This window comes from Pinus tabuliformis, chromosome X (assembly GCF_031772625.1).
Source record: "Pinus tabuliformis cultivar Carrire ecotype Pingquan chromosome X, CPIR1, whole genome shotgun sequence".
Taxonomy (NCBI): domain Eukaryota; kingdom Viridiplantae; phylum Streptophyta; class Pinopsida; order Pinales; family Pinaceae; genus Pinus; species Pinus tabuliformis.
The window spans coordinates 1176651585-1176661992 of NC_142308.1; the positions used below are offsets into that span (position 1 = coordinate 1176651585).

At 37.7% G+C, this 10408-nt stretch overlaps 1 pseudogene across 1 annotated transcript; it reads right to left on the minus strand.

The window, feature by feature from the left end:
• Positions 1–637: 637 nt before the first annotated feature.
• Positions 638–1541, minus strand: LOC149144139 (uncharacterized; annotated as a pseudogene). Its single transcript, XR_016264655.1, has 2 exons — positions 1224–1541; positions 638–1110 (listed from the first exon to the last, which is right to left on the minus strand). The product of XR_016264655.1 is annotated as an uncharacterized LOC149144139 (transcript).
• Positions 1542–10408: the final 8867 nt, after the last annotated feature.

Below are 10408 nucleotides of genomic sequence, written 5' to 3' on the forward strand. Positions count from 1 at the left end.
GAAATTCAATTGAGTGAAGTGTTGCATAGATACATTTGAAAGAAAGATGCGTACACTCAATGCAAAATTGTGCCCTAAAGACAGTTGGACAAGATAATGGTACAATAAGACCAACTCTTAGAAGAAGCTAAGGTAGATAATATGTCATGAGAATGAAGAAACGTGTAGTTAAATGGTCCCCTTGAAGCCGTTGTTGCGCCTCTTTGCCCTGAAAAACTGAGTAAAGTCGTTGTTCCAGGAATGGTCAGATGAATTGTCTGAGGAATTATCGAATTTGGGTAAAATATTTTTTTTGGGTAGAGATAAAAACAATTAAAATTTTAAAATTTAGCAATTATAACGTGAATTTGGATTTACAAAAATCTTTGCGAAATTTTCTTAATATATGACTAGAATTTCCATAACTTTCCAAACAAAAAAACAATCTAGTTAACAAAAACTTAAAAACCCAGAATTCAAAGCTATCCCAATTTAGCATGACCAAACCAACCATGGAACCAAAACAGCCCCCAAAAAAAAATACTAAATCAAAAAATCAATTAATTGTAATATGTTAGCGAAGAGCTTTCTGGTGCCCCGGAATCGAAGCCTGATCAAACCAACCATGGACAAAAACAGCCCACCAAAAAGACAAAAAAACTAAATCAAAAAATCAATTCATTGTAATATGTTAGCGAAGAGCTTTCTGGTGCCCCGGAATCGAAACCTGTCAGGGTTTGAGAAGTTTACAAAAGATAAAAGGAGGCTCACTTTGGGTATATGTACAGAGGTCATCACTCGCTCTTGGTCATAGATCTGTAAATTAGTGTATTTGTTTTGGAAGTGATTGCGGTAGCCTGCAAGAATTCGTGGGGATTGACGGGTCATTTTTCTTGCCCATCTTTGATCCATAGGAAGCCTTTCGGGGGAATTTTCATGGATTTGGCTGAGCCTGCAGAGGATATTGATGATCGAGTGGTCTGATTATCATACGATGATTTTACCGTGGATTCCCAGCTATGGGAGGTCTTCAGCTTTTTCTCCGGCTTGGCTAGGTCTTCCACGCATTTCACATCTGCCAGAGACGTGAACGACTGCGACTTGCCGGTGAAAAAACGGGACAAACCCCTTCTGCAAATGATCCAAACAAACAGCCAAAATCAAGAAACGATTGCAGTGGCCCCCCATTAGAAATGAAGACAGAACAATTTTCTTAACCAATATGTCGTTGCCATTAAACTTACTTCCGAGCAGGGAGGCTGTCACCGAGAGACTCCATATGGAAGAGAGGGCCGCCATTGGCATGGGGCATCGGTGGAGGTGAGAAACCCCATGAAGAATTGGCGCTGTCAGTGATATCGTCAGAGGAAGCCGAGGAGGCCACCGAATCTCGTAAAGAAAGAGAAGATGAAGAAGATGAAAAGGATAAATCGCGAATCGATATGAAGCGCTCTTTCGCCATGGATGCTGGTAAGAAAAATTAGGGTTTTCAAACCTTTGAATTTCTGTCACGGAATTTCTTGTTCTTTCTTTCTGCACAACTGAAATTCTCCTCCTGCTCGCGCTCGTCTGGGTCGTTTTGTAGCAGGCAGATGATAAGGAAATCTCGGAGAATGTCCATAGAAATCAAGCCACCTGGAATCGTGGGGGGACGAACTTCCATTGCGGCGGGCCACACACGTGTTAAAATTCTCCCACCCGTTTTCGGCTCCTGGCCAGAGGGTTTTGCGTTCCGAGCTGGGGTTCTTCGGCTCTTTGGCCAATAAGCGGAAGGTCTGACCTGCCACGTAGGCAAGGGGAGACATATGGGGAGCCTTTACATTTAGGAGGATGACTTCTGGCCCGGGTAACGTGGTGGCCAGCGTGGATCTCTGGAATTTGAGGTAAGGATGACACTTGTCGGTGCCTGATACTTATATTGGACGAGAAGATCATGTTCCATGTTCGATCCTCGTCCACAGCTTTAGCATGAACTATTTAGAGTGGTGATGAAATGGAGCGTATTCATACGTCGTTGGATTTATTTATTTTAAAGTTACTTCTTATTTTTTTTGAATTTATATTAATTTTGATGGTAGTAAATGAGTCGATTTTTTATATTTATAATTATTAATTAATAACTTATTATAAAGAAGATAATTGGTATCCGAATTTAAAATCATTTATTAATTATAATAAAATTAAATTATATTTAAAGTTTTTTTAATGTAATTTAGTTTATAAATAAAATAATTTTTTTATTATATTTTTTAATTTTAACTAAAATTTGATAGATTTTTTTAAAAATTTAAATTTAAATTATTTAATATATAATATTTCAATATTCTACCCATTATCAAAAATAATAAATTTATAAATATATTTTAAAAATAAAAATAAATGACATTGAAATTATATCTCTTATTTTAATAAAAAACTATTTCATTTATAAATTAAACTACTTCTTTTAGAAAAGTCAAAAGTCAAAGTCATATCATTTTAGCAAACTTGATGACGTTATAGGTCGGTTACGTTAACCTTTTCAATTTTGAATTCCCTGCCGTACGCGACAAGGGAATATTATATATATTTAAAAACTTATCTTGAATGGGCAGGAACCACTTCCATATCCAAAGAATCTAATCATTGTTGTTGGATAGATTCTTTACATTATTGTCTCATAAGACTAAATTATAAAGTTTATTAATTAATATTATATTATTTTTAGTTTCTAAAAACTAATTAAAATTGTGTTGTATATTTTAATTTATATAAATAAATAAATAATTAATTAATTAAATAATAATAACTAAAATAATAAAAATAATAAATATATATTTATATTTATATATTATAACGGTTAAAGGACTTTTTAACCGTTCCCTGTTCATATAGCCGTTGAAGGACCTGCATGCTCTATTTAACAGATCGCTCAGACTTGTTTCTCAACTTGTCCTGACGATGAACCACACTAGTTGGTTCGAAACGCGTCGACAAATGATTCTCTATGTGATTTTGCTGCAATCTCTAACAATAAAAATGATGTTTTAGTTTATGGATTTTTATTATTTATAATAAGTTGCACATATTTATATATAATTGTTTAGATTTAAATAATTAAATTGTATTTTTAATATATATATCATTTCTAGAGTTCAAATTAAAAACATTAATTTGATATACCTTTAATAAAATATTAAAAATAGTTTAAACTCAAGTGAAATGATTAGATTATAAAATCTAAAGTCTAAATTATATTATTAATTATTACTATTTTTTTCTAAAATTTAATTAAAATCTATTTATAGTTTATTTTAATTTATATATGAATGATAAGTGATGCGCAACTCCAAAATAAGTGATATAATGGAAATATTTTGGTTACCTTTGCCTTGAGCTAGAAGTGTATTGTGTTGTTAAACAATGATGGGTTGGGATGTATTCGTTTAAAAGATCTACAAAAGGTACATGACAAACATAATAGGAAAAAACGAAATATTGGATTTTTGAGACATTTGTGAGGATACATTTTTATGGTTTCATATAGACTTCTCATATGAGAATGTAACACCCTCCTCCCACATCCACGCAAGTAACCATGCCAACCAGGGTAAACATGAGACAAGATGCTACTATGATTAGATTCAACCTCCTAGGTAACTTTAAGGAAGTGGAATCGATGGAACATCACACACAATCATCCAACATCATCAACAAAACCCTCATGAAACAGGTCAACCACTCAGAAAGCGTGTCCCTGGGTCCCACTGTTGTTCTGGACCTCTGAGGCCATAGTTGTTCTCATGTTATGGGTAAGGGAACGACCAGAAACCCAAAGTCACTCTCATAGGCCTGCTTGCCAATGACTGTGGACTAAAGTAGCCAATTTTGTGCCAGCGACCCTGAGATTTAATCCACTTTTTGAGGTCAGAGCCCATGTCACTGCCTAGAATGGAATGAAAGCTCAGAATCAAGTAAAGTACAGGGAAACAATGATGCAAAAGTAAATAGTTGATCAAGGCCTTAACTAGACCCCTACTAGCCGTAACAAACATTTTGTGAAAGATATTATCAACATGTAACCTACGGGTGTAAACAACATAATTAAGTGTAGGGATCTCACACTTATCTAAGAATCGCCATGAACCATTGTTTCCTCATGTCATTTGTTGCCTTATCACTTATTCAGTCATAGATACCATCTCCATTCAAATACAAGTAAAAACATGCTAAGAGCCATACATAGCTGTTGTCACAAAATATACATCTAACCAGCATAATAGGAACATAATTACAATGAACATATCAGCCATCAAAATCCATATATATATCAGTACATTTACACATGAAAATCAATGGAATGAATTTCTCATAAACATTTATTAATGCAATGAACCATAGATTGGTTGAGTCAAGTCTCTCTTCAACCAATCACCCCTGTGCCATATTCCAAGCATGAATATGGGACTCTTGGAACACATCAAAAACACCAATCAATGTGGATGCCACTGGAGTTCTCCACCTACAATGTGAGGAATTTGAGTGCCTCCTAGTCTCTCAGGCTTTATCGTGCATCCACAGTCCGATCCAGGTATTGATAGGCCCTACACTGAGACATACTCTCAGGCTTTACCGTGCATTCCATCCCAGAATCATTGGGCGCAATGGAGAGAAAATCCACCTCTTGGATTTACCATATATCCCACCATTCACCGGCAAGGATTCGTAGACCCACCGAGGCACATAATTTGGCTTTATCGCAACCCGTAGTCTGGTTCAGGGGTTACTAGGCCAGTGGCTTCGTGCATCCTCAATCTAGTTCAGGGACCACTACATCATGTGTTTGTCAATTCGGAGATCCACCCCACTTAGCTTCGAATCCAATTCGACCATCCCACACAAACCGTATGAGAGAACCCATCTCATCAAAGCTATCAGAAAATGACAAGGCTAGGCTGAAAATACTGTCACATGTGGCAAAACCCATGCCATGGTAGAAAAGAAACACATGCAATCCCATGCATGCCAAATCTAGTAAGGAAAATAGACATGCAAGTCGATACCTGCAATGAAGCTTGTTGTGGCTTCTTGATCCTACTTTTCCCTGTTTGATCTTTGCTTCCTCCTGCCTTTTTTTCCTTCTTGCTCCAATGCCAAAGTGCTCCAAGAAAACTCTAAGTTTCCAAAAGTATGAGAGATAGAGAATAATGAAATAAATCCAAAGCTAAAATCACAAAAGGTTACCAACTGATCCTAAGAAGCCTTTTTATGAATGAGGCCTCTATTTTCTTCATTTTCCATTATTTTCCTTCATTTTCCTCCTGACATGCAACCTGTGACCTTTCACCTCTTTTTTCTCCTAATTTCCATTATTTTCATAAATAATTGTGCCAAAATGCCATTTTTCCTTTCCAAAGCCTTAGCCATTGCCTTTGCTAATTTCCTTAGCCATAAGCAACCAAATGAACACCCCCTAGGATATTTTAACCAACATTCAATTTGGAATAAGTGTCTCATTCATCTGCAGTAAATTTTTTTACCTTTTATTACATGGAATTTTCACCATGGTTGTTACAAAACCCTCCCCCTTGGGGGACACAATTCTTGTTGTTCAATCACACATATACCTCAACAACTTGCTGAAAGAAGACATACTACTCATGGAGATTTATAACACGGCTCGATGTCGTATTTACAATGAAAGATCTGCTCAAGAGAAAAACATCATGACAACATGACAACATATTGCATAATGGATCTTTATAACACAACTCATTATTGTATTTACAATGATCCTCCTGTTGAGTGCCAATCCGCATGACATCATAACATCATGATAACATAACCACATGATAGCATAATAACATGATAACATAACCTTAGTGACATGACACCCATACCGCATAGTGGAGCTTTATATCACAACTCGTTACAGTATTTACATCCATACACATGGGTACATATAGCAACATCACAATAAATATAGATACCAAAACATATGCTAAATCATATACCAATTCATAATACCAAAATAGATATCAAACATATACTAGTCATCATATCTAAGCACATATCAAACATCATATAACATATATCAAACCATCATAAAGCATATATCGGACCACCATAAAGCATATACCAAACCACCATGTCAAGTTGTTTTGCCTCAACTAAAAAAAAGGAAGGATACATGGCCCGCATCTAATCCGCCATCTCCCATGTAGCTTCATCAAGCCCAAAGTGCTTCCATTGCACTTTAACTTGCTCGACTGCTCGGTTCCAGAGCATGAGCACCTTTTTCTGGAATATAAACTAAGGCTTCGGCTGGAATTCTCCATCTGGTTCCACATGTAATACAGACCATTCAATCACATGACTAACATCCTTAACATACATAAAGAAATGATACATGGAAAAAATCATTGAATTTCACTATCGGAGGCAATGCAAGTCGATAGTTTACTGGCCCAATCCTCTCAATGATACTGAAGGGTCCAAAAACCTGTGGTGCCAGCTGGGCATATGATCCAACCTGCAAGGATGTCTTCTTTGGTTTGATGCACAAGTACACTTGTTCCCTAACTTGGAACTCCTTGAACAACCTGTTCCTATCTACATAACTCTTCTGCCTATCCTATGCTGCCTTTGTATTCTTCTTGATCACCTGCATTTCCTGTTCCATGTCTACCAACATATCTGGTCTAATCAATACCCTGCTAACCGAATCACTCCAACTAACGGGAGTGTTACAACTCTGCCCATACAATGCCTCAAAAGGACTCATTCTCAATGAATCTTGATAACTGTTATTGTATGCAAACTCGACCAAAAGGAGATACTCTTCCCACTTCCGTTGCTAATGCATCACATACATCCTCAACATATCCTCTCATATCCTATTGACCCTCTCTATCTGTCCATCTATCTGCGGATGATAAGCTATGTTGAAGGCCAAATCTAGCCCAAACCGGAAAATAACTACTTCCAAAACTTGGAAGTGAACTTCACATCCCTATCTGACACAATATTCTTCGGAACACCATGTAGTCTAACCACATCTCTGATGAACACCTGCACCACATTGCTCGCTGAGTACGTATACTTCACCAGAATAAAGTGTGCAACCTTTGTCAACTTGTCCACAATGACCATGATGGAATCATGCTACTTCACTGTCTTCAGCAACCCTGTAATGAAATCCATGGAGATAACTTCCCATTTCCATTTCGGCATTGTGATTGGCCATAACAGTCCACCTAGGTGCCTACACTTTACTTTCACTCGTTGACAATAAAATAATATCGCCACAAACTCTACTACATCCCTCTTCAAATTCGGCCAATAGTAACATCTCTTCACCGTTGTTAGTGTCTTCTAATAAACCAGGTGACTTGAATATGATTTTGCATGAAATTCCCTCAAGATCACCTTCTTGAGCTCACTGCTACATGGTACATATATCTTGTCTTGGAACCTGACCAATCCATATGCTGTAAGACAATAATCGATACCCTGTGCACCTGCACTTGTACTTGTACTACCACCTATACCTATACCACTACATGCACTTGTACCTACACCTGTACATGTACCTGTACCATGACCTATACCTGTACCTATACTATCACCCCGTTGTAACCTGTGCACAATCTCGATATACCTGACATCTCGTTGTCCTGCCTACAAGATCCTATCTTGAAAGTTCGTCCCATAGGAGCTCACAACTGCCAAGTGATGTACCTGTACCCAGCTGCTGAGAGCATCTGTCACCCTGTTCTCTTTACCTTTTATGTACCTAATCTCGAAATCAAACTCGTTGATCATGGCCAACCATATAGCCTGTCTGGCATTCAAATTTGGTTGGTCAAATAAATACCTCTTCCTAATGTGATCACTCATAAGTATAAACATCTTGCCAAGAAGGTAGTGTCTCCACATCTTTAATTCATGTATAATCACTATTAAATCAAGGTCATGTTTCGGGTAGTTCTTCTTATGCTCGTTTAATTTTCCGGACTCATAGAATACCACCTGTCCATCCTGCATAAGGACTCCACCAAGCCCTCTCTTGCAATCATTTATGCATACCAAAAAATCTTTGTCTGGATCTGCAATCTGTAGTACTGGTGCATGTGTCAACAACTACTTAAGCTGCTCAAAGCTAGCTTCACACTCCTTTATCAATTCAAACTTATTATCTTTCCTTTGCAATGATGTAATGGGATAAGCAATCTGTGAGAAGTTCCTGATGAACCTCCTATAATATCTTGCCAGACCCATGAAACATCTCACCTCCTCCACATTCTTAGGAGATACCCACTCCATGATGGCCCTTATATTCTCTGGATCTACTGCAATGCCCTCTTTGGAGACCACATGCCCCAAGTGGTGTACCTCAGTTTGAAAGAAACTGCACTTGCTAAGCTTAGCATACAATAGATGCTCTCTCAACAACCTCAATACTGTTGCTAAGTGCTCGACATGCTCTTACTCATTTTTAGAATATACCAGTATATCATCAATGAACTCAATAACTTATCCAAATAAAGATGTAACACATTATTCATTAAATACATGAATGTAGTTGGAGCATTATTTAAGCCAAATGGAACAACAAAAAACTCATAATGCCCATACCTAGTCCTAACTCCTAAACACTGTCTTATAAGTGTCCTCCTATTTGATGCGTACCTGATGGTATCTAAATCTCAAGTCAATCTTTGAGAACACTACTGCTCCCTTCAGCTGACTGAACACGTCATCAATCCTCGATAAAGGGTACCTGTTCTTGATAGTCACTTTTTTCAACTGCCTGTAGTCAATGCATAATTTGATAGTACCATCTTTCTTCTTTACAAACAATACCGGTGCACCCCATGGTGATACATTCGGCCTCATGTAGCCTTTGTCCAACATTTCCTTCAGCTACAATTTTAACTCAACCAACTCAGGTGTGCTCATCATGTAAGGTGTTTTCAATGCTGGAGCTGCCCCTGGCACTAACTCAATCGAAAATTCTACCTCCCTGTGAGGTGGCAACTCTGTAATGTCCTCAGGGAATACATCCTGAAACTACTGCAACACTGGATATCTGTTCAACACATATGCATCCTCAACCTCCTTACCCTTATCACTAGAAATGTGTACTGTAAATAAATTGCACCCTTTCCTGCGGATACGCTTTGCTTGCATAACTGTCACCATCCTAACTGATGTGTCTTTCTTCTTACCTTGCAAGACTCTTGGTTCTCCATTGTCATCAACACACTCAATAGCTTTGTCATAGCATTCAACTTTGGTTCTATGTAGATACAACCAATCCATGCCCAACAACATACAATATTATCTCAACGGTAACACATTCAAATGTTTTGTTGTAGGCATACCATTTAAGTCAAATCTGTAAGCTCTTACCCCATGATGAACTCGATTATTTGTACCTGTGGCCAACTACACTAACCAAGACTCTACATGCAATTCCTTATTCAAACCACGCTTATCCACCAAGTCAGGACTAACATAGCTATAATTAGATCCAGGGTTAATCAAAAAAGAAATAACTTTATCACAAAGCTTACCGTCCATATCAATGATATATGCTTGATGTTCTGCTTGCCCATTGTCCACTGTTGCATAGATACGTGGAATAATCTGACCAACATCCCCAATAGTTTGTGCCTCCTATGCATTGTATATCTTAGGCCTTCCACCCTGATGCTGCAGACAATCTCTCCTAAGGTGTTCCCCACAACATGTCCAACACTCCAACTGACCAATGCCCTCACCTCTATGCTGTTGTTGCTGCTGTTGTGACCCATGTCCTTGTCTAGCTGCATTAAATCTATTTCCCATTTGGATGTTGAGGTTTTGTCCTCTTAGGCTGCCATTTACCTTTACCTTTGTCCTTTCCTTTCCATCCATGCTGAGATTCATTCTTATGCTGTGATTTCTCATAGAAATGCTTATGTTTCTCAATAACTTCCTCAAGTGACCGAGGCTCATCATAATCAATCCGATCTCTAATTGCTAATGGGAAACCACTTACAAATCTCTGAACTTTAGCCTTCTCATCAATAAGATACGATACATACCTCAATAGCTCTAGAAACTTGGTCATGTACTCTTCGTCTGTCATTGATCCCATCTTTAACTCATAGAATTCTTTAGCCTTACTGTCGTAGTACCTTTCTAACAAATACTTCTTCCTGAAAAGCCTCTTGAATTCCTGCCATCTCAAGTCATCTGTCCTGATGTCTCTAACCTGCTTAACATCTTCCCACCAGATGTCTGCTTTACCTTTCAAGCTGAAGATAGCTATTCTAGCCTTCATGTTATCTGTGTACTCATGCAACTCAAAGAATTTGTTCATTCCAAGTATCCAAGCCTCTACATCTTCCGACTTCTTCACATCTCCATCAAAAGTAGGTGGTTTTTATTTCTTGAATTTATC